The 25,988-nt window shown below is 34.1% G+C and overlaps 1 pseudogene; it reads left to right on the top strand.

The window, feature by feature from the left end:
* The first annotated feature begins 20,702 nt into the window (after positions 1–20,702).
* LOC119508827 lies at positions 20,703–21,971 on the top strand (annotated as a pseudogene).
* Positions 21,972–25,988: the final 4,017 nt, after the last annotated feature.

Raw genomic sequence — 25,988 nt, 5'->3', positions numbered from 1 at the left:
AAAGGGTCCTGACTCATTTTGGGGGGAACGCAACACGACTGCTTTCTGGAGAAGCTGTCTTCTAGGTAGATGTTCAAAGTTAACTAGTAATTAGATGAAAAAATGAATATTTCAGGAAGGTGTGTGTGTGTGTGTGTGTGCGTGTGTGTGTGTGTGTGTGTATAATGACCCAGAGTCAAGAAAGTCTAGCATATTTGGACAAATGCAAATAATTTGGCGTGACCAGAAGGGGGTGTGTTAAGCAAGTGTGCCAGAAGATTAGGATAGAAACCCAGGAGAGGCCAGTGAAAGAATGTTTGGTTATTTGTTACCCAAAGACTTATCCTGATGTTGGATGTGGAGACATGGAAGATTTTTAATTAGTATAAGAATATGCTCATATATGTGCTTTATAATGATAACTTTGGATAGAGACCAAGATCAGACAAACTCTTTAGTTTACCATCATAGCCATCTATGGAAGAAATGACAGTCGTCTTAACTGAAGTATAGTTGTGGCTATGAAGGGAAGTCGGCAATGGACAAATTGGAGGGATAATGAGGTGGTTTGACTGTCAGGACCCTATATGGAAGGTTGAAATAATAGGTTTCTCTGACTTAGGCAAATGAATGATTATTGTGATGGAAGGCAAATACTGTGGCTATCTTTAATTCAAATAGGGGGACAGTAGTGGCTGGTTCCTTTTTGGATATATTCAGTTCTATCCGATCGATGGAAAAACTGACCATCTCCTAGATTGCTCTTCTTGCTGCAAAAAAAACGAAAACAAAAACAAAAACAAAATATAATCACGTTCCTTATTTTTATGTAGTCTGTGATAACTTTTGATTAGTTCTTTGTGATTTTCAAATCACTTTGATATCACTTTGTGATTTTCAAATCACAGCACAGACTTCATATTTCTCCACAGTTTTCTGTCAGCAGTTATGACAGAACAGTCTGTCAATATTAATCAGGAAAGTGTAAACTAAACAAAGTTGAGAATAAACAGACTCTGGTAATTTCATTTCACTAAAAGCAGACATATAAAAAAATAAATAAAGATAAACCATTTTCAAACAATTTAATTATGTTGCTGAATGAGTGCAGGTATTTTTAATGAATTCAAAGAATTTAAGAAAAATTTGTTTTGATTATGAAATGCTATCGTCATTAAAATCAAGTGATTATTTTGATTAAAACTTTAAGGGTTATTTTCCATTCACTAACTCTCTAATATATCAATATTATGCAGGATCCTGATCTTGTCATATGTTGTACTCAATAACTGGACTGCAGTAGAAAGAAATCCTATTTTCTCTGGTAACTTTTTTCACTTCACATGGCCACTTTTCAAGTTGAGAAGTTTTGGAAAACATTGAAACTGCTGGCCATGTAGTGTAGTGAATGGTCATTTTTAATACCTGGGAAATGAATAGAAGCCTTAGACAGATTTGCCACAGCTCCATGTTGTTCCCTCCCTGCCTTTTCTAAGTTTTGAATATATTATTAAATTCTGATCCACATTGCTATTAATTGTTTGAAACACAGCATCCAAAGAACAGTTCTGGCAATGTTGAATGTTGCATTAATGCTTTTGTACTAAAATACCAAACCTTATGTATTTTTGTACTATAATATTTTGGATTTGATCCTTTGTAATATTATCAGAACTTTTTAGAGCTCATCACATTAGGTCACTCCTTAAATATTAAGGACTCCCTTCATAAATAAGGTCCATGAAATTTTACCTCTGTTAAAGAGTTCAGACTTATCCTAATCAAAATTACTTGAGCTACTACGTCTAAATGAGTCAGCAATGCAAAATGAACATGATTATCTTCTTTCTTATTATTGACTATTATCCTCTACTTGTTTTTGCCTACTCTTTGCTTCATAACTTTAGAATTTGCATGACAATCCTTTAAAGCCTTTTTTGGCTGTGCAATTCAGAACCTTTATTTTGAGCAACCTGAATAGTAAAGTGTTTGGATTGAAAGTTTTCTCATTTGTATTCATTGCTAATGGTTCTGAAATATGCCATAATCATGCAAACAGGACTGAAATATTAACTTTTCTTGTTTGCCTGCATTTGTGGATGTCTACAAACCTTGTTTTGAAATATCAACTGGAACAAGGTAGATTCAGTATCAGACGGCATACTTACTGCTCTGGTTATTATGAGCATGTCTCACTGAAGATATGCTTAGCAAAACTTCCTTTTGGTGCTGAATTATTGAAATGACACATGATGAACAGGCAGAAAAGATAAACCTAGCAGCATATAATAATGTCCTATCTACCAACACTGACAGACTTTGTTATCTGGGCCTTTTCTTTGAATAAGGGTTTCTCAATATCTTTGATAACATTACTACTATTCTATCCTAAATACATTTTTCATAAGCAATTATTAACAGCTTTATTTTTAAGAGGAGCGCCATGAGCATCACAGCTTTCTTGCATACATTTATTGGTGTATTTACATATTGTGGCTTAATGACTTTGTATGCCATACTGCATTTTATTCTTGAAAGATATGATTACAATGTATGCCTTTAATTTCCTACAGCTCTTAATTCTACCTAAATGGGTAAGCAATCTTATCACTTTAACCTGTTCATTATAAATTCATGAGTGCTAAATTAGTATTCAAACTAATTCAAGAATCACTCAATTGATACGCATGGCAAATTAATGCATGATGAAGCAGGTTGCCAACTATGGTAGTAGTTGTTTACTGAGATTTTTCTGCACAGGTCTTTGCACATATAAATGGAGTTAGTTTACCCATCTATCACTTTAACTGCTAAGGCACTATATAGTAAGTGCTATATGTCATTTCTACACTGTGCACATTGGAAGAATTTGCTTGGTTACACAATTGTGATCGTTTTTCTGTTTTCCCCTAAAGCAAATATAATATACTTTCCCAAATGCCAGATGGAAAACTAATTATCTCTAAAACAAATATAGCTGTAAAGTAATACTACATTCACAACAGGTATTCTTAGTCTGGCCTGGAGGAGCATACCTAGAGACAAAGCCAAGTATAATATTTCCATGTCTAGTTTGTCACCTAAGACTACAAATAAGGAGCTTATTTTATGGAGGGTATGAGTAGTTTATTTCTGGTTAGTTTAGAAGGTAGGATTGCGGTTCAAATAATATATTCATGTCCAAGAATCGTATGTCCCAGAGTAGCTCTTATTTTAGGCTGTATTTGAAGTAGAATGTAAAGATTAAATGTTCCTATCCTATTTCAGGAGAATTTAAAATGTAGGATCTACTAAAGACTAACTGACTTTTGGCTAGATTTTATGCCTTAACGAAAGACATTTTTTATTGTAAATTAATAAATCTATGCATTCATTCAACATACCTCTATTGAGTACCTATTATGTGCCATGCATTGTTCTAGGTACTGGGGATTCTGTAATGAACAAGAAAAAACTCCGAACAGCCAAATCTCTGCTTTTTTGGAGTTTGTTTGCTCTTGTTGAAGGAGATAGACAATATACAAACAAACAAGTAAAACATAGACTATGTTATATGACAATGACTGCTGTGGAAAAAAATCAAGCAGGAAAAGGGATGTTGAGTATTAGGGAACAGAGGTTTTAATTTTAAAAAGGAATGCAAGTAAGGCTTCCCTGAAAAGGTGGCAATTGTGTAAAGACATGAAGGAAGTGAGAAAGTGAGCCAAGATATATATAGGGAGAAGAAATAGCAAATGAAATGTCCTTGATGTGAAAGCATTCTTAGCATGTTGCAGGAAAAGCAGACAGGGCACTATTGCTGGACCAAACTGGGGAAGATATGAATAACATGATGTGAAGTTAGAGAGTTAGTGAGGAATGGAATCATGTCGGGCATTTTTGGCCACTGTGGTGATTCTGCTTTGAATGGGTCATCCCATAGCTGATATGGCAAGTGCCACACAACAGGGTGGCTTAAACAATAAACATTTATTTTCTTGCATTTCTGAAGGCTAAAGTCAAAAATCGAGATGCTGGCAAGGCCATGCTTTCCCCCAGTGTCAGTAGTGTTCTGGTGATGGTACTCCTTCATCACGAGGCCATCTCTCTCTCTTCCTGTGTCTGCTCTTCTAGTGTCCACTGACTTCTGGCTTCTCTCTTCTTTCTGTGGCCTTCTCTGACTGACTGCATCTTTATAAAACCTCCCTGAATCCTTAATATGGATTAATAACCATCCTGATTCAAGATTGACTCAAGACTGAACTCAGAATTGAAGATCCTACTCATAGATGAGTCTAGAATTTAACTGATAATAGTATCTTCACAAGTGTTTTCACTCCCACAGGAACATGGATTAAGACTCGGATGTGTCTTCATGGGGGACCTGATTCAATTCCTAACAAATAGTCATTAGAGGATTTTGATATTATGTCTTATGTGTGATCTACCTTACCTTTTAAGAGTCTCTCTGGCTGCTGTTTTGAGATTAGACTGATGGGGAAGGAAGCAGGGAGGTGAGTCAAGAGTCTAATTCTGTCTTCCAGGTAAGAAGTGATAGTAGCTTGACCCAGGGTGGTGGCCATGAACAAGATGAGAAGTGGCTGAATTGTGGATGTAATTTGAATATATGTATATATATATTTGATGGCATTTGCAAATACATGCGTCAATGAGAAAAAGAACTGATATAGGAGAGATGTGGAGAAAACATTGAAGCCTTGTTCATGAATGGATGGGAGGAGACAGAATCTAATACACAAAGGCTTGGCCCTAGATAGGAACCAAAGAGGTTCATATAGCAATGAGCAAAGGGGAGAGCATATGTGACAAATATTGGTGAGGGGGAGGGCATGTGGAATTAGTTTTCTGGTAGCTTCTCTTTCTCAGAGAAATAGAAAACAAAGCCATCAGCTACAAGTGGACAGGGAGGGGGTGTTGGGGGCTTAAGGAGCAGTGAGAAAATAAGGGAATGTGAGAGAAGGGTTGTATCAGCTGTATATGAAATGGTTTGGAGGCAGCATTAGAAGCTCACTCTCACTTAAGGATAATAGGCAGGAATTTAAAAATCATGCAGTTACGTATTTTTTCCCAGCTACATTTAGCTGTGCATTTGTGGTATAGAGTGAGTGTATAGAGCTATATTTAACTTGTGTGTTGTTATGGATTGAATTGTGTCCTCCAAAAAGACATGTTCAAGTCCTAACCCCAAGTCCTATGAATGGGAAGTTATTTGTAAATAGGATCTTGGAAGATATAATTAGTTAAGATGAGGCTGAACTGTATTAGGGTGGACCATAATTCAATACAACTGGTATCTTCCTTATAAGGAGAAGAAATTTGGACACAGACAAGACAGACAGAGAAAGAGAGAGAGGCAAGCATGTGACTAGGGCAGAAATTGAGTTATGCCATGGCAAACTACCGCCAGAACTCTATGGACTTCAGAGGAAGCTCAGACCCAGCAATACCTTGAGTTTTGACTTTTAGTCTCTAGAACCTTGAAACAGTAATTACTGTTGTTTAAGCCATCTAGTCTGTGGTGCCTTGTTGCAGCAGCTCTGCAAACTGAGACAGTTGCATTTCAGTAAAAAATTCCTGACTTACAAACCTTAGGATCAAATCCAGTTCATAATGGAATTGCCATGCTCATTATAGCTTCCATGGTTCCTGGAAGTCAGAACTGGCCTTCTGTTTAAAAATCTGAAATTTTCCATGCATTTTTTCAGATTTCAACATAGTCTTATAAGCTCAAGGCAGACATTTAAAAAGTTGAAAAGCAGAAGGTTTTATTTATTCTATTTCATTCAACACAATAATTTCTCTATTATACATTTATAATTTATGATTTCATTTTAGCACAATAATTTCCCTTACTATGTTTAAATACACAATGTGTACAACATTAATTTTCTTAAGTCCATCATTAGAAATCCTTGCTAGAATACTTTGGATTTTACAGGGTAAGGTTAGTAAATGTTAATGTCTTAAAACTGTTAGCAATATGGTGATATAAAATATAATAAATTGTTTCTTTTCTCTTAAAGAATAAGTATATGTTACATGAATAAATATATTTTGAAAGAGTTGTGATTTTATGCTTCTTTCAGTAAGGAATATTAGCTTAAGGAGTAAATTAAAAACCTTCTATGTGTTGTAAATCATTCATTTCATTTGTAAAAAAATCATTTAGGATAATGATGTTAATTAACCTCCCAGAAAAAAAAATATATGTGTGTATACACACACACACACACACACACATCATCAAGTTTCCCTATAATTATTTTGAAGATTGTCTCATTGACTGAATAATCCCATACCTACCCCCCTCAGCCCCCTGCACAGTGGAAACAGGGCATTCAACTCCAGACTTTGTTAAAAAAAGAAAAATAGGCTGATTTATTGAGTTTTATTAAGAAAGAAGGAAGGGACTTCAATTACTTATCCTTCCATTTCACAACTCTAGACATAAGCAAGATTATCAAAGAATACAGGTGTTCTTTGTTTTAGGTAACATACCAGTCAGGAAAAATGAAATAGTTCATTCTAAAACATGACTCAGGATGGTCTCTACAGTTTGTTTACAGCCTGATCGTGTGAAGTAGGGTAGGTAGGTAACGGTCAGATATACAGAACTTACAGACAATTTAATTTTTGGATCATCTATGACTACTGGAAGCCATTGAATGTGTTAAGTCAGAAGTATCATGATAAGATTTGCAATTTTAAATATTACTCTGTGTTCTCAGTGGCAAGATTATTGAAGAGGATCATGGTTTGCCATAGGAAAATAGATAAAAGGCTATTGAATGTATATGTTAAAGTATGATGAAATTTTTAAACAAGGTAATGACAGAGAAATGTAATAGTAAATGAATCGGAGGTAAAATTGTCAGGGGTTGAAAATGGAGGAAAGCTGGTATAGGGAATGTCAAGTAACTTCTTTGGGGTTTGCATGACAAAATGTACTATATACCATTCACAAGGTCAGAAATCTCAAGCAAAAATGCACATTTGGAAAGAAATATCATGACTTTTTTGGGGATTTATTGATGGCAAGAAGTTTTTGAACTATCCCATTCAAGATGTAACCTGAGGAGCTATATGTATAGGTCTGGATCTCAAAGACAAAATCAGGCTAAAAATATAAACATGTAAGTCAGTCTTTACATGGAAATACATGACATCACATACATGAGTGAAAGCAGTTAAGGAGAAAATGTAGAATGAAAACAAAAAAGGTCCTAAGTGGAAACAGCAATTCACACAAAAGTAGAGGAAGATGGCGCTGAAATGAGATTGAGAGTGAACAAATAAGTGTTAGGCTGTGTCATGGGCTTCAAGACAACAGAATGTTAAATAACGTAAATGGACAGCAGTGTTAAATGGTTTTCAGAAACCATGTAATATAGGGATTAAAAAATGTCAAATTAACTTTCGTGTCATTGGCAAAAGTTGTTTGGATAGAGAGATGGAAGTTGAAATCTGTTTAGAATGGATTGAAAACCAAATGGGAAATGAAATAAAGACTTTGAATGTAGCTGTCTATCTTGAAATATTTCACTTGGTGTGGGATAGAATAAACTGTGGTAGCTGAAGGATAATATCAATGGGACAATTGAAAGGAGAGATAAAGGAACATAAATCATTTAAGCTTGCTGAAAAGACTGGAGGAGATAGAATCTAAAGTATTGGTAGATGTAGTAAAGGCAGTGTAAAGGCTAGTGTAAACAGAGTACAAGTGGAATGATGTTCCAGTTTGCTAATGCTGCCATTTTGCAAAACACCAGAAATGGATTGGCTTTTAAAAAGAGGGTTTATTTGGTTACAAAGTTACAGTCTTAAGACCATAAATTGTCCAAGGTAAGGGGGTACCTTCACTGAGGGATGGCCATTGGTGTCTGGAAAACATCTGTTAGCTAGGAAGGCACATGGCTGGCATCTGCTTGCTCCCAGGTTGCATTTCAAAATAGCATTCTCCAAAGTGTTGCTCTTGGGGAGTTTGTCCTTTCTTAGCTTCTCTGGAGCAGAAGTCTGCATTCAATGGCCATCTTCAAACTGTCTCTCATCTGCAGCAAGCATCTGGGCCTGTGTGGCTCTTTTTCAAGTACTCCAGTGATCTAGTTAAGACCCACTCTGAATGGGTAGAGCAACACCTCCATGGAAATATTCCAATCAAAGTTCTTGCCCACAGTTAATTGAGTCACATCTCCACAGAAACACTCAAAGAATTCCAATCTAGTCAACACCAATACATCTGCCCCCACAAGATTGCATCAAAGATAATGGCATTTTGGGGGGACATAATACATCCAAACTGGCACAAATGGGTACAGATTTAGTTCAGTTTATGTATTTGGTGCAGGAAGTTGAGAAAATTCTTATTTTCCTGTGAAGTATGAGGTGAGTATTTCTGCTCAGATTTGTAGTGAAATTGTTAGAGAAAATTTGTAAGAATTAAGAGTATTGTCCTGCTTTGAGATAATTTTGAATCAGTAGTGCAGCCCATCTCCTCTGCTGTGGAATGTGCTATGGTACTTAGGTTTAGTCATGAAGAAAGAAAATACAGGGTTTACCTAGGCTTAGGTTTTGCTAAACTGGTGAGAACAAATGGTAGAGGAACAAGGGCTTTTAGGTAATGGCAAATGTTGTTGAAATAATGGTATTTGTAATCTAGATAATGAAGTAAATGAATAAGAGAAGGCTAATGAACTGGGAAAATTACAGAAAGGTCAATATATTAGAGAATCTGATGAATTCAAAGAGCAGTTGTCATAGACATATTTGCACAACTAACTGAAAAGGGAAGATGCTGGAGAACAACCATGAATTCATGGATTAGGAGGAAGAGTGGTTATGGGTGGTAATAAGCTTAAGTTGTAATAGAGCACCAAGGGGCATAGAGAGAGCTGTGATGGAGACAGTGGGAGGGTCATTTGAAAGGAAGAGGTCAAGGGAGTAAGAAAACAGGAAGCTTAATCACTCATCCAGTCTGTTCTTGGCACCTTCCAGAATGAAGGCAGGATTTTGCATGAAGCCTGAGAAGAAAATGAAGGGGACAAAAAACGAGACCCTATTGGCATGGGCCTCAAAACTTTTTTTCATCTAAAATAAGGGATAGTAAGAGATTAAAATAATCAGTTGACAGAAATGCGGACATATGGCACCTGTTGACCCTGAAATGGGTAGAGTATGAGAGGAAAAAACAAAACAAACTTATTTGGGAGTAAGGAAGTGATGTCCTTTGGGAGGAGATAGCTGTTTAATTATGGAAAGGAAAAGAAAAGTTGAAATTATAGGAAAGTAGCTAGTTATGGAGCTGCAATTTTAGAAGGTACTTCATAAAGTTTTGAAATAAAAGGGGACTGGTTTCTTGGGTCAGAGGAAAGGATTCACAATATATGATAGAGTCAGTGACTTAGTAATGTTTGACCAAGGTGGAAAAGGTGGCAGGGGCGAAGAAAGGGTTGTATTTAGGAGCCAATTGAAAAGAAGACTGGGTTCATCTTGGCTGCCAATGACACACCCTTTAATATCCCAGATGCTCTACCACCTGGAAGATGGCCATGTTAATCTCAAACTTGAACTTTTTATTTTTAATGGTTAAAAGAAAATGGATTATAAACACCAAGCACCAAACACCAAAAATTTTCACCAATTGCTTGGTTGCTTAGTAAGAAATGTTTACATAAAATATTCTATTGTATATGAATTTCCATTATATGTAAAATAAATTTATCAGGAAAAATTTCTTTCAACATTTTATTTGGATATAGGAGTTCTTGCAATATTAGTGAACATGTAATGGACTGAAACTGAGTTTATCTGACAACTGTGGAGTTCCTAATCTTGCTGTTGGAAGTGTACATAAACAGTAACAGCTGTTGTTTTTCTAATATTATTAATGATTTCAATCTCATTTCTGATTCCTGCAGAAATCACTGCCAAAATGCCAGTGTAGATATTCTGGAAAATATTACGTTCTGATGGACAACAAATTAAAAGAAAAACCTTTTAATAGAGCCTCTGAGTGAAAAAAAAAAATAGTTGTGGCTTAATAACAATGTTTTCAGGAGGTAGATTCTATACTGAATAATACTGCATGTCACTGTTATTTTCAATAATGTTTTCCTTTGTATATGCTTAGTGTATTAAATAGAATGAAAGTTCTTGGACAAATTAAACTATAGCCTGCAATTTCCCATAATGTAGCCACCAGTCACATGTGGCTGTTTAAATTTAAAATAAACAAAATTTAAAATATCCATCCCTCATCTACAATAGTCACATTTCATATGCTCAATAACCATGTTACCAGTGTTTTCCATATTGGAATACACAGGTGAATAACATTTCCATTACTAATGAATGTTCTTTTGCACAGTGCAGATATAGACTAAACTTAATTGTCCTTTCTTTTTTAACTTTTTGCAATAGGCAACAAGTACTGATAACAGTAAGCTTATTTTCCATGCAGTGTTCAATATCATCAGTGTATTATGTTTCATAGTTTAGCAAATACAGGTTTAGCAAAACTCTAGAAGATTCATCTAATAAGACTGTGCAATATATAGAAAAGTATTAGATCCAGTGTTCAGACTGCTATCTCACAGACCTATATTGAGTGTGATAAGGGACAAGATCAATCAATCTGGTGGGATGTTTCTGGGGATTCTTTGGCTCCTCAGTGTCTTGGATTTTCCCAGGGCAGCGGAGGTGGTGTTTGCTGTACCAAGTTCATTTTTTCATTTATTTGCCACTTGCCATTTGGTTCTGGGATTAGGTAGACATTTTGCTTAATAATATGGCTATTTCCATCAAATACAGATACTCTTAATCAAGCCAGCTTCCAGGGACATAGTCTTAAGGACTAAATCGAAACAACTTAAAAATACCATCAATAAGATGAAAAATGACCTCCAGAGTCTTTAATTGACTCTTTGAGAGTGATTTTTTTCTTTCCAGAACTGCCCCCACCCCATGGTTATTTTAATTAGCAACCAGTCAGATCTTTATCCCAAAACTCTGGTTTAAGGAAATATTTCTAAAAATGCCTTAACACATTCCTCATCAAATTCAATGAAATAAAGGATAATATCTTTTTAAAAAAATTGTGTTAGTCAATATTTGTGAGTCACTATCTTAGTTAATTTTTCATACAGGGCATAAAACAGAATTAAAATATGAACATCTATTTCTTGGAATGAATATTGTGGTTTATTGTCACTCCTTTCAATCAACAAAAATGCTAAATCTTTTTGCAAAATTTTTTTGGTTTTACTTCCTTTTACTCTCATGATTGTAGATTATTTTGGAATTAAAAGATGCAATGTGTTTCTAATGTATCGGTGATAATCCAGGTTTGGATTCATCTCCTCCTTCTGCTTTCTACGTAACATTTCTGATTTATAGAATTGAACTAGTAAAAAAACCAAAAATTGAATTCTTTGCTTCAGTGTCCTGGGACCATGAGTAGGAAAGGAAAAGCAGGGAATTTATTTGCTGATAAAAAATTAAACTCTTTTAGCTTAACACTTCTAAGAAAAGGAGTGTGTGGTTCAAGAGAATTTCTTCTGCCATTGTGTCATTAGTTTGCTTTCTTTTTAATGCCCCACCACTGAATGGAAAATACATCTTGGAACTAACTCCCATTTTCCATTCTAAAAAGTATTTTTACAGTGTTCTTACAAGTTCCTTTCCTGATGATGCTTTTAAGGGGTTTGAGATGCTTTTATAATTTTGCTTGTAACTGCACTGAATATATTAATTTTGATTGATATATTAAAGATATTGAGCCTTTCAACCTTCATTTACTTCTATATTATTTATGTTCATCCTTTTATCTTATTATAATTGAAATGATTTAACATTTTTAAAGAAGGAAGCAAGTGGAGGAAATTTTCTAGGGCTAAGCGGACTTCTCAGTACCCCTGAAGTCATATTCATATTAACACTGACCTTTAAGATAAGGAAGTTTTTGCTTTATGCATGACATTTAGGGGAAGGTTGCAGGTCAAATTTAATCCCTCACACAAATATGACAGATGTCTTTGTATTATGTTGTGGTAGATTGCAAGCATGACTAAAAAACTTTCTCCTCTGCCTATCCACACTAGCAATTTCAGTTAGTAGCTACTCTTATCAAGAGGCAGATTCTTTTTTCACCCTTTGAATCCAGGCTTGTCTCTTTCCTTGCTTTGGCCAATGGAAAAATAGCAAACATGATAAAAGCAGAGACATGCTTGCAAGGACAAGCCCTCTCTTGCTGCTGTGAAATTTTGCCTCCATATATTCAAATCTGGGCTAGCTTCCTGGAGGATGAAAGACCACATGGCCAGCTTTCCTGACCCATAGACACTGAAGCCAAATCCTTCATAAGCCAGCCAGTCCCAGCCACTACCCACTCACCCAGGAACATCTGCCCAGAACAACATATCTGAGTCCAAATTGCTGACCTGCAACATTGTAGGCTACATATATATTTGGGGTGGTTTGTTACCCGGCTAAATCTAACTGATACATCTGTGAATTCTGATTATGAAAAATAGATTCATATTCCCTTGAAGCCACTGATGTGATAGAATATATCTTGCTGTAGAATTTTGGGAATTCAGGAAAAAATATATCTTTTTTATTAAGCCTCTGTCTCTCCATTCGGGCAGAATGCAAATTGCACCTGTCCTGCTCTTTGTCACCAAAACCCAGATGCCTAATTTTCAGAACCTGTCTAGCCACATCTTTCCTCATTTAATCGACCATTACTGATCTGGATCTTCTCACTCCCATTTTTGCTATGTAACAATGAAGTGTCCTTATCTTTAGCAGGTCCCCATTTCAACTCGAACCCCTAGTAATCTCATAATACACAGGTAAACTACCTGTAATTCTATGGACTGCTTTTATACTGCTACATAGAGTAAATTGGGAAACACGGGAAACTAAGTAAATGGTAATTCTCTTTCAAAAATGTTATGTCTACACATCTTCAAATAGGAAAGGGTAGCATGAGAGGGAATATCAGGAACAGTAGGAGGTTTAAAGGAAAGGATGACATAGGATATGAGCTACTGAGTAATGTGCAAGCATCCTTGAGCTGTGAGGCAAGGAGGACTAGAGCTAAGTATCCATAGATTTAGAAAACCAAATTTATCGTTTCATGTTTTGTCAGTATATTCTTCTAATGAGAGACTTTTAGCATCCGTGCTGACTATAAATACAGGCTGCTAACAAGGTGAAACCTAAGGAACTGAAATCTTGTTTGACTGCATAAAATAATAATAATTGCTGTCATTTCTATGAGCCCTACATACTGAGGGCTAATTGCCAAGCAGTATAATAGCAATTTTATTTATCACAATTATGAATCAAAATAAGACTGATTTATTTGTTTTCAACCACAAATTGCATAAAAGGTGACTGTAAAGTAACGAATCTGAATCTGAGAGTCATGCGCTCAAGTTAAACAAATCATTTTATAATTACTTCTTACTTTCTTGTATCTTATAGTTTTGCTCAAATTGTACAATGACACTGAAATTAGTGAAAGAATTTATGGGAATATTGCTTTAAATGTTTAAAGAATTTAAGAAACAAACAGATCCTAGGTTTATTTTTAAAGTCTAATTATTTTACATAAATTACTCTTACCAGAGTCGTTCTTTAATTGTGCCAACTTGTTTAGTTAAAATAATCTTGGTTACAATTAACCAAAATTTTCTTCAAATTAACTTGAGAAAAATAAAGGACTGTTTAAAAACACACAGGAGATCTCATCGCACAGACAAGATTTGGAACTGGGTCTTATGAGGATCCAAAACACCACCAGTATATGCTGTAACCCCTAGCAGATCTACTTACTTTTCTCTCTCTCTTATTCCCTCCCCACTCTTGCTTTCTTCACTCATCTCTCCATCTTTCCCAGTTTCAGCATAAAACTTTCCCAGTTTTATAATTTGACCTCAGCTTGTTTTAAATATCCTTGAGGCTCTGATGTATTTTGATAGAAGAAAAAATATCAATGCATGGATTTAGAGTATTACATATATCTTATTTTATGAAACTTTGCCTAAAACAGCAACAGGTTAAAGCTCTTAAGAGAAGTATTACAGAGGCAAAAATGAATATTACAATAGGAGAAAACTGCCCTAAAATTAATTGTTTTCATTTTTGTTAGTGTGGTTTGTATATTGCATAAATAAGCATTCCATATGCAAATATTTAGATGAATACAGATACGATGCATATAACACAATTCTTATATGTGTCTCTACCTAGTGTTATTGATGCACAAAAATAACAGAGCCAAAAAATAATTTTGCAAATTGGATTAACATGCTATAATAGTGTCTAATTCCTTTAAAATGATGAGTGTGGGAGGGATGAAGATACATATATTTGTAACAAAGGAAGCAATCATTTTCCATATCACACCTCTAAAATAAGGATAAAACATTTTATGTTCTTCTCTTCCCATTTAATGAATTAGAGATTATAACTGGAAATGATCCAAATGTTCAATTTTATGTGAAAATCCATTAAAGAGTATTATCTAAGACAAAATTTGGAAGGATTTCTTTTCTCCTAGGGGAGCTTAAAAAATACCCTTTCTCTAAAAACAATGTCATTTGCTATAGCATTTGTAATTCTAATAGGCAGTGCCTGTTATAAAAGTTCCATTTGAAAGGATGACAAAAAAACAAAAACAAAAAACAAATAATACAGAATTTTAATGAGCATTGCTAACCAAAAGCAAATGAACACATAAAACTTTTAAAATGTTAATCTGCCTTTGTAAAGTATTATTTTAAATTACAAGTATGTTTTCCAGACACTAAATATTTTGGGCCAAATCATTTTAACTACTTTTTTTGTCAGAAAAATGAATAAACCAAAAGTTGGCCAATGTTTTCCTGGTTATCAATATGTTCCTCTTGGCTGAACTTATCAGTTTGCAGAACCCGATGTTATATGTTAATGTCCTTCCGTATTTCATGATTTACCCCTAACAACTTCATGTCCCTCCTTGGTTCTCTTATACTTACTCCAATATCTCCATAATTTGTCCAGTTGATCACAGGACACTTCAGTTGATGCACCCTAGACAACTGTCCACTTCTTTTGACTCAATATAAATATAATTAGTTTCTATTAATGAAGATGTCCTGCTATTCAGTAGAAAATAATTTCAGTAAAAATAGTAGTTATTCTTAGCTGTAGTCACATTCTTTATTTTTACCAAAGTAATTTACTTTAAGGATAGTATTCCATGGTATGTATGCACCAATATACATTTACTCATTGGACTATAACAGGACATTTTGGTTGTTTCCAGTGTTTGGTTATTACAAATTCAAGTTGTTGTGAACAATCATGTATAGGTTTGTGTGGATGTAGTCTTTCTTTCTCAGAAATAAAACCCTGGGAATGTGATTGTTGGGTTTTTCATTTGTAATATTGGATTTCCTATATTCTGTTAATTTGTTTACTGAATTAGAGGTATACATATTATGATGTTTCCTTTTTGTCTGTCATTTAAGGAATAGTTTCTTAAACAAAATTCATTTAAAAATATTTAATTCTATTCTGTTGCCTTTGTTTTTTGTTTTTTTTTTAATTTCCAATTTGAGCTATTGAACCATTGGAGATTATTTCTGCTTTGGGGTGTTAAGTGGAGATCCAAATGTAAAATTTCTCCTATATTTTTCATTTTAAAGCCCTATCTGCAAGGTAATCCATCCCATCTATTTTGATTTGTGATGTAATTTATATCATATTCAGCTCCACACTATTTTAATTACTATGATTCTTACTTTCATATATCTTTGTATTTTATGGAGTTTGTCCTACCTGTGTTCTTTTTTTTTTAAGTCACTTCAGCTGACTCCACATTTTCTTCCAATACATTTACAAATCAATTTTTTAAGTTTCATTGAAAATGCTGGGGAAATGTTATGGGAAAAATTGCACAACATTTTTTAAAGTAATTTGAGCAAAATTGTCATCTTTACTCATGAAAATGCTTTATTTGTCCATTTATTTATGTTTTAAATCTTTGAAAATGTTTTCCATAGATTTCTTGTACATTTTTTATTAAGAAACTCCTTTGATGCTTTTTACTTTCTGTTGGAATTATGAATGATTTACTCAATGAAGTAGTTCTCCAAGTTTTTTCCTCATACCAGAAGCTATTCACTTCTCTAGCAGTTTATTGCCAGAGTAAATGAATACAGCTTATTTTTATAAAATGATCTATATCTGAAAAATTTTCTGAAGTCTGTGGTCAGATGTAAAATCTGTCTGTTAATTTTGTTAGGATTTCATCAAGGGGGTTATATCATTTGTAAAGACAACTAATTTTTCTATTTTTATAAATACTTGTATCTCTTTTTGGCTTGTCTTTTGTTCTTAGCTAGGAAGAACAGAGAACAGGAATCATTCTGATCTTTCTCTGAATGCACCTAAATTTTCTTCATAGAGTTATAATAGCAATGAAAAAATTCGGTGGACAAACCTTGTATATTTTTTCTACTTCCAATTTTCTTAGATTTTATTTTAATTATAATGAGTGCGTAAACATTACAAAATGTTTTTCCTTTTTCTGTACCTAATGGATTTACTAAGTAATTTTTCTCTTTTAGTTGACTAATATGGTGAGCTGTATTTTCAGACTTCATATTCACCCTTCATTTTATTGTTGGGATAATTGCTATTTGATCATTATGCATGATTTTTGGATATGCTATTAAAAACAGTAGGCCAACATTTTACATTAATATTTTTACATTTACATTAATAACTGAATAAGACCTATAAATTCTTTTTTGTGCACTTCAAAATGTTTTTGAGTTGGTTCAATTAGATTTAATTAATGAATTGGGAAGCTTTCCATTAAATTACATTTATTTGTTTTCTATTTTATGGAAACACTATACCTTGAATATTTGGTATAGTTTAATAGATACTGTTTCATACTTGAAATGTTTGTACAGTGAAGGACTTTGAAAATCAAGGGAAATTGATAAATAATAGTATGCAAATCATGTTTACCACCTAGTACTATGATGTAGCAATGAAAAGTAATAAACTATATGTGTATGCAGCAATTTAACTAGGTATCTAAAACATAGTATTCAGAGAAAAGGCAAAAATGTAAAAATGTATACGATTTAAAACTATATATGCAAAATAGCATCACCATGTAGGGTTTCAAATATTCAGTAGTATCTGGAAGATATATACTAAGTGCACTTGAAAGTCCATGTTTGATTGTTTGAGTGCGAGATGAAGAATGGAAGTGGAAACAGGAGATAAATGGAAAAAAAATCTAAAATGAAGCATGAACAAGGTTATCCATAAAGAGAAAACATTAAGTGTAGCATTAACTGGGCAGAATAATTTATTCCACTTTCTGCCCCTGATATTAAAAAGCCAACAAATAAACAAACAAGCAAAAACAATTACTGCACCCAAACTGGGAAAGACTTTTTACACAGAGATTTTTTTAATAGAAAGCGTTTATTCTAAATCCATTTAATCCACAAAGGAAACCATCTTTTTAAATGTTTTCTCTTGTTGAACAGATAATGCCTCTTTTACTTGATCCAGGATTTTAATATGGAGAAAAAAGAATAATAATCAACAGTCAAAGGTGTCGATTCACAAAATACCACATACGTTAAATGCAGTAACCGGCAGATTCTATCTAGTCAAAACAGCATGAAATTCAGCACTTCATTAATATGTTTAACTATGCTACTGAAGTTTTAACTTTACTGCTAGTTTGTCTAGAACATGCAAATAAATAAGTTGGTGTATGAATTAATTAGGCATCATTCAGAGACTAATAGAAGTTCTTTGCCGGATGTTAATACCTACCTATAAAATAACTTCTTCCTTGCAATGATAGAACAAAGCATAAGAAGTACTTCAATTTTTAGTAGGATTGTCCACTAAATCTTTTGATAATTGTTTTGACTTCATCTCTATTATACCTTCTTTGTTGACATGATCTAACCAAGGAGAAACCTAACTCTAACACAAATAGAACTTCAGGTAATAAAAACTGACCAAAAAAAAAAAAAAAAAACAACAACAAAAACACAAACAAAAACAAACAAACAAACAAAAAACCCCACTTCATTGTCTGTTTTATAATAGAGTCCACAGAGCCAGTTTATTTCTTGCCTATGTTCCTAGTGAAGGAGATTTGGACAATGCTAATAAAGTCCAATTTCCCAGGGAACAATAACCAAAATTGTTCTGTCATTAGACATGAGGTCCCTAAGTTAGTGGTTTTTTTGCTTTCTTTGGTGACACTGCATCAGAAGTAGTAACAAATTTATCCAACTTTTGAGAAGCTCATGTAAAGAATCCTTTCCTCTGAGACTTCTTCAAGGACCACAGGCAATTTCCTTTGTAGCCTTGTTTGTATTATGTGACTCCACTAACCCTGCCATAAGTAACTGTAAGAGGCATGAAGACTGTACACAGTGTAAGTCAACATATAGGCTCAACAGAACTATCAGATTATTCCATCTAGGAATTTGGGGTTTGTATAAACTAGGCCAAATAACAGAAGGTAGTGGATATTTTCTTGTAAGAACATGAAACTTGGGACAGGTACATCAATGTTTGGGCCATGTGGAAATGGATCAGGGAAAGTAGGTTAACTGAGAAGACAATTAAAAACAAAAACAAGACAAAACAAGAAATAGAGAAGCAACAGTTCTAGAAAAAGAGAAAAGTTAAATATGTATTCAGTTCCTATCAACTTGCCAGGATCTGGTTCCTAGATAGTGTCTTTAGTGAATGCTATGTATAGACTTGGAATTATGCAAGGCATTGCTGATCTTTTAAAAAAATACCCATTTGCCCAATGAGAATTGTGCAAATCTTACACCTATAAGAGTAGTCGCTATTAAACAAACAGGAAACTACAAATGTTGGAGAGGATGTGGAGAAATAAAAACACTTATCAACTGCTGGTGGGGATGTAAAATGGTACAGCCACTGTGGAAGACCGTTTGGAAGAAAACTAAATATTGAGTTGTCCTATGACCTTGCAATTCCACTACTCAGTATATACCCAGAAGATCTAAAAGCAGGGACACGAACAGACATTTGCACACCAAGGCTCATAGTGGCATTATTCACAGTTGCCAAAAGATGGAAACAATCCAAGAGTCCATCAACAGAAGAGTGGATAAACAAAAAGTACATAAGTACAATGGGATATTATGCAACAGTAAGAAGGAATGACGTCCTGAAGCATGTGACAACATAGATGAATCTTGAGGACATAATACTGAGTGAAATCAGCCAGACACAAAAGGACAGATATTGTATGATTTCACTAATATGAACTAACTACAACATGTAAACTCAGAGTCTTAAAATGTAGACTATAGAATACCTAGAGATAGAAGCTAGAGAAGGGGGAGCGGTTATCTAATATGTATAGAATTGTTAACAAGGTTGAAATTAAATGTTTGGGAATAAACAGAGGTGGTGGTAGCTCATTTTTGGGATTATAAGTAGTAGTCCTGTATTGTAATTGAATTTGATTGAAAGTGGTTATTTCAAGTTATGTATGTCACTGATTAACACTACAAATATAAATAAGTTCTTGCATGAACTACTACAAATAAAAAAAATTTAGAAGGGTATATGGGAAAAACATAGTTATTGCAAACTATGGATGGACTATAGTTAATAGTAATATTTTAGTATTCTTTCATCAACAGTAACAAATTTACTACACCAATATTATGGGTCAACAATAGGGGGCATAAGGAATACAAAAAGATTTGGGTTTTATTTTTTGTTCTTATTTCTGTTCTGGAGTAATGAAAAAGTTCTAAAATTGATCATGGGGATTTATCACAAGTATGTGATGATACTGTGAGCCAGTGATTGTATAATTTAGATGATTGTGTAGTATTTGAATAGATGTCAAAATTAAGAAAAAAATACCCATTTGACATTAAGCCACTTTGAGAAGGTTCTATTAATAAAATTTTATTTTGAAATAATTTTAGATTTATTGAAGAATTGCAAAATAGTACAGAGAATTTATGTATAGCCTTCACCCAACTTCCCTAACATTACCATCTTAAATAGCCAGAATACATTTCTCCAAACTAAGAAGTTAAGATTGGTACAAACTGCAGACTTTATTCGGATTGTGCCAGATCTGCTATGAAAAATGCCTAATCTCAATAATTGCTGAAAGACTATAGCAATGTGCTCAGTTACCTCTTGGTTAATTTTTGTCATTTGGCTTTATGTCTCCATAGAAACACTTAGTATTATAAGATTTATTGATTTTGAAAGTAGTTCATATACTTTCTTTTCTAACTTCTCTTTTCATGCCAACAAAATATTTGCCTTATATTGAAGGGAAAGTAGAAATTGCATTCCAATGATTTTGAACTTTTTAAACAGTTATCAAAAGATTTTGAAATAAATGGCATTGCCAATTTCCAAATGAAATTTCTCTAACCATTATGTCGGAAGTTGCAGAAACCTGTAAGTCAGAGAAACCAGGAAGAGAAAAGGACATCGCCATGTGATGAGAAAGCCAAAGAGCAAAGGACTGCCGACCAGCTGGCTTGCTACTGACCCCCGAAGAAGTAAGCCTCCCAGCCTCCCAAATGGCATTCTTCTAAGCATTTTAAAGAAACTGACTCTTCTTATCTGTGCAACAACCTTATGATGAAGGCACCAATATTAAACACACCATACAGATGGGGAAGCTGAGTCATGGAGGAATTAAATTATTTGCTGAAGGACACACACTTGTGTTTGTTGACTTGAGCCCACCAGGAGGAGGTTATGATAAAGTTTGTGGGGACATCCATGGACAAACTTTTTGACTTGAAGAAACTCTTTGAAGTGGGGGGATCTCCTGCCAACACTCGCTACCTCTTCTTAGGGGACTGTGTTGACAGAGGGTAGTTCAGTATCGAATGTGTGGTGTTTTTGTGGGCCTTGAAAATCTGTTACCCCACAACAGTGTTTTTACTTGATGGAAATCATGACTGTAGATACCTAATGGGGTATTTCACATTTAAACAAGAATGTACAATCAAGTATTCAGAAGGCGTATATGATGCCTGTATGGATGGATGCCTTTGACTGCCTTCTCCTGGCTGCCCTGAGGAACCAACAGTTCCTCTGTGTGCACCGTGGTTTGTCTCCAGAGATTAACACTTTAGATGACATCAGAAAATGAGACCAATTCGAAGAACCACCTGCTTATGGACCTGTGTGTGATATCCTGTGGTCAGACCACTTGGAGGATTTTGGAAATGAGAAGACTCAACACAACTAGGGGTGTTCATACTTCTACAGTTACCCAGCTGTGTGTGGATTCTTACAGCACAATAACATGTTATCCAAACTCTGAGCCCATGAAGCCCAAGATGCAGGTTATCGCATGTACAGAAAAAGGCAAACATTAGGCTTCTATTCTCTAATAACAATTTTTTTCAGCACCAAATTGCTTAGTCGACAATAACAAAGTGACCGAAATGCTGGTAAATGTCCTCAACATCCACTTAGATGATGAATTAGGGTCAGAAGAAGATGGATTTGACGGAGCAACAGCTGCAGCCCAGAAGGAGGTGGTAAGGGACAAGATTCACGCAATAGGCAAAATGGCCCGAGTGTTGTCGGTTCTCAGAGCAGAGAATGAGAGTGTGCTGACACTGCAAGGCTTGACTTCAACGGGCATGCTCCCCAGCGGGATACTTTCTGGAGGGAAGCAAACCCTGCAAAGTGCTATCAAAGGATTTTCAGTACAACATAAGATCACTAGCTTCCAGGAGGCCAAGGGCTTAGACCGAATTAAGGAGAGGGTGCCACCTCACAGAGATGCCATGTCCTCTGAAGCCAACCTTAACTCCATCAACAAGGCTCTCGCTTCAGAGACTAACAGCACAGACAGCAATGGCTGTAATAGCAGACAGCAGCAATATTCAGTGACCACTTCCTGTTCACTTTTTTTTTTTTGAGCTGCAGGACATATTGGGGATTCGTGCACATCAGCAGTTGGATGTTCTTGCCTCGATGGTAGCTTATTTGCTCTGGGGGCCAGGAATTGATTCAGTCTACATTATCATTAAAAAAAAGGAGAGAGATAATAAACTATATTTTGGTGAGGAAGGCTATTAAACACCTCCTTTGTGTATGCCTTTTAAAAATGCTTATAGGAAAAAATTTTTTGAAAGAACACTAATGCTAGTATATACTGCAATGTTAGGGGAATGAACATGTTTTCCTACTGCACTGGGGACTTTTAGGTAGGTTAATGAAAGGTCTTTTATTATGCTACTGGACGTGAAAATTTTGTCTGATTTCTTACTCTTGTACATTTACAGTTGCAGCACTAAAAATGGATGCCAGCAAACATTTTTAACAGAATGATGTATAAACTAAATAAGGACTGTTTACTGATAATGTTTTGCTACTCTTGTCAGGCAATGGCTATAAACTGAATTAAAAGTCTTAAAAAAAATCAAAAAAGAAAAAAAAATGTTGCAAATTTGTTAAAATGCCAAAAAGGACAGATTAATTTTGTACAGATTATGCTTACCTCGGGTTTCTTTCCATGTAAGAGTTATTTTATTAATTTGGAAATGAATATCTTTTCTTTAAGTTTAAAAAACAACTGGAATAATGACATCTATCTTTTTTTGCTGTTCATATTTAGGGTTTTTTTGCTGATAAATCAAGTCTTGGTTGTGGCTTGCTCAATCAAATATTTATGAGTGGTGCATTTTTAAGTATAGTGAACAAGACACCATATTATGTACAGTGATAAAGTGGCTACATTCTGTAAAAAAAAAATCTGCCTATGCATGTTTCCTAAGGAACAAAACAATGGCTGTGTCGGCCTGTATGGGACTGTAATGCATTTGTTGGTCTGACATATACTGGAAATATATGTATACTGGCATACTTTATATTCTCTAAAATGCTTAATACCTTTGAAATTTTGTAATCTTTAGACTGTAGTGAATTACTTGGGCACTTACACAATTGTTAAAACTTATGAATGGACTTTTGTTGTTGTTTTCAGAATGAACCAGTCATAACCACCTGTATATGGTTTGCATGTTAACCTAACCTGCTGAAATTTAGATAAGTTTGTAGTTACATGTGAGTCTCTAAATTCATGGTAACTGTTAATGTCATAATGGTTTAGTTATTTTGTTCTATTCTGTCATGTGCCACAAAATACGTGCCTTTTTCACTTTTCTCCCTTTGAATATCAGTTACGGGTTATGACTCGTTCATTCTGAAAACAATTATGACAAAAGTCCATTCATATTTTTTAACAATTGTGTAAGTGCCCAAGTAATTCCCTACAGCCTAAAGCCTTGCCTTTGTAATTTGACTTCTGAGATGTTGGCAATCAGAGCATGAGCTTGTAACAATGAAAAAGGGAAAGCATTTGCTATTACTACACAATAAAATGTGCATAAACTTAAAAAAAAATTTAAAAAAACTAATAATACATTAAAATGTTAATCTTTTTGACCCATACAACCACATCATACAAGAAGAGTCTAAGTAATAGGAATTTTATTCTCAAAAGACTATAAAAGTTTTGTTTTATTTGATAATGGAAACTAGCAGGGAAAGGCACATATTTTCTTGTGTGTGGGTCATACTAGAAAATAGCCTCCTTTTAATTATTTTCATAACATAAGAAATCTAAGAAAATCCATGCACTGGGTCAATCCTTTTGCAACTGTGCTAAAAAGAAGATGGTGGAAGAAAGGAATAACATATTAAGGAATGCAGACATGATGGTGATACCTGGCTGCATATTCTTTTCTTCACACTGGTTCCCTCTCCTGTTTATTTGCATTAGTCAGCCTGATATGGACTCTTCAACCAATGCTTCTATTCTTCACGACAGGAAAATATTATTAAGCTTTGCCCAGTGTCTTCTTATATATGTCATAAAAAATAGATTTCTTATCATATGCCATCTCCTGAAACTCCACATAGCATAACAATAGAAATTTATCTGCCTCTGTCATTCAGGTGGGTAGTATGTAAAAGGTAAATCATTGTTTTTAGGTTGTTTCTTGAGAAAAAAATTTTTTTTTCTTCTCTTTAATGGACACAAGAGGAGAGCTGCTAGGACAAAGTCGTCAAAGTTATTTGTTTATAGTTTGAGCTTCCTTCATGCTTTTGACCTATACAATCTTGCTTTGTTCCTATCATTATAGGAACAAATCATCAAATATACATTCAATTAAATGTAAAGAGTAAAACCTAAGATGTATAAAAGAAGGTAAACTTATGAGACAGAAGATAACAAACAGCCAAAGCTAAAAGTAAAAATAAAACATTAATAAATGAAAAACTATAATATAAGCAGTCAAAAAATAAGAAGGAAAATAATTCAAACTAAGTTTAAAGTAGTAATACAATACTAGCTACAGTGAATAAAATCTTTAAGTAAAAATGAGTATAAAAAACCATGCAAAAGACAAGGGCAGTTTACCTGATAGTTACCTAAATTGTCAAAACCAACATGCTAAAGTTTAAACAAATTACATGAGATAATAATATAAAAATAAGTAGATAAAAATGAATTTTAAATTACTAGGGGTTAAACAAACCAAGTATATTATTTAAAAAATTCTTTTTGGGCAGCTATAGTCTTTTGAGAACTTGCTAATCCAATGAAGATTTAATAAGTGTTTATTTTTAACCTAGGAATTTTTTCAGAGTTCCCCTAGGAACCTGCATGCACCTTTGTCCTCTTAAATAACACCTGTGGGACAGCATCACCAAAAACTACTTTGGCTTCAGATATACTCCCCAACACATAGTAGGTGCTTAATAAATATGACTTGAATTAATTTCTCTTATTCTCCACTTCTGACTCACTTTACAGACACATGAAGGGATTTTTGAAATTTTCAAAATATAGGAACATTTTCCCATAATCTAGGAAAGAAACGGCTTGAGCCCATTGTATAATACACCAGCCCCTTCCCGTAATAAAGATAAGTGGTGAAATGTTGAGGAAAAAGCAAAAAGCAGTTTTACTCACTTTCTAGTGCAGTTAACATAAGCTGCCATGAGTTAAGTTCTTTTTAGATCAAACTACAGGTTTGTTTACCAGTATTCAAAGGTGCCAATCTACAATATGGATTAACATCCCAAACCTTCAATTCTTCCCAACAAATCTGACAAAATATGCCTTAAAGCATGATTTCCATTTCATTTCTGCTTCCTTAGCTGGAAAATCATAAAGTATTGTGGTATTTTGTTACACATAGTGAAAATAGGTTATGCTGCCTTTCAAACTGTGATGGACTGTTAAAGAGAAGTAAAAACTCACTAGGAAAAAAAAATTAAGGATTTTGTGAAAATGCGGATTCTGAGAAGCAAGGCATCATTCTAGTTAAATCCTGCAAATATTTTTTGGTGCCATACAGAGTTTAAAAACTATTTAAAAGACTATTCTTGAGCCTTCCATGTATTATTATGTTTCCATTTTAAATTAAGTAATAAGTTTAGAAATTTGAAAAATATCCAAATTTAATTTGGATTTAATTTAATTTAATTTAATTGAAAGTATTTAATACTTTCAATTGCCTTATTTGATTTATGATTTCATTTATGTAATTTATGTTTATTTAGATAAAATTCCTTTAAAAAATCGTGAGACTTTTCTACAATTATTATTTTTTAAAATATGAGGAAGACTCAATAGAAAAGAGATTCCATAGGTTCAGTGACAGAACATTTACTCTGATAAATCCATCCCTCTTTTATTTTAAGGCAAACATGCATAACAAGGAAGTAGACCTTTACCCAGGGATTTGCCCTCTTCCAATGACTAAGTCAATTTAATCCCCATATCCTCAGTTTTCTCTACAAAATAACAACAAAAATAGAAGAGGAAAGAGAAATCATTAGTATTTATTAGTTGACAATAGTTCAAATAATTACCAGAATAATTCTGTTAAATATATTTTGTTACATTCATTTAAAGATGAAAA

Source organism: Choloepus didactylus, chromosome 14 (assembly GCF_015220235.1).
Source record: "Choloepus didactylus isolate mChoDid1 chromosome 14, mChoDid1.pri, whole genome shotgun sequence".
In the NCBI taxonomy this organism is placed as follows: domain Eukaryota; kingdom Metazoa; phylum Chordata; class Mammalia; order Pilosa; family Megalonychidae; genus Choloepus; species Choloepus didactylus.
Note: the sequence above shows the minus strand (reverse complement) of the source record. Positions and strands in the feature narration are given on the sequence as shown.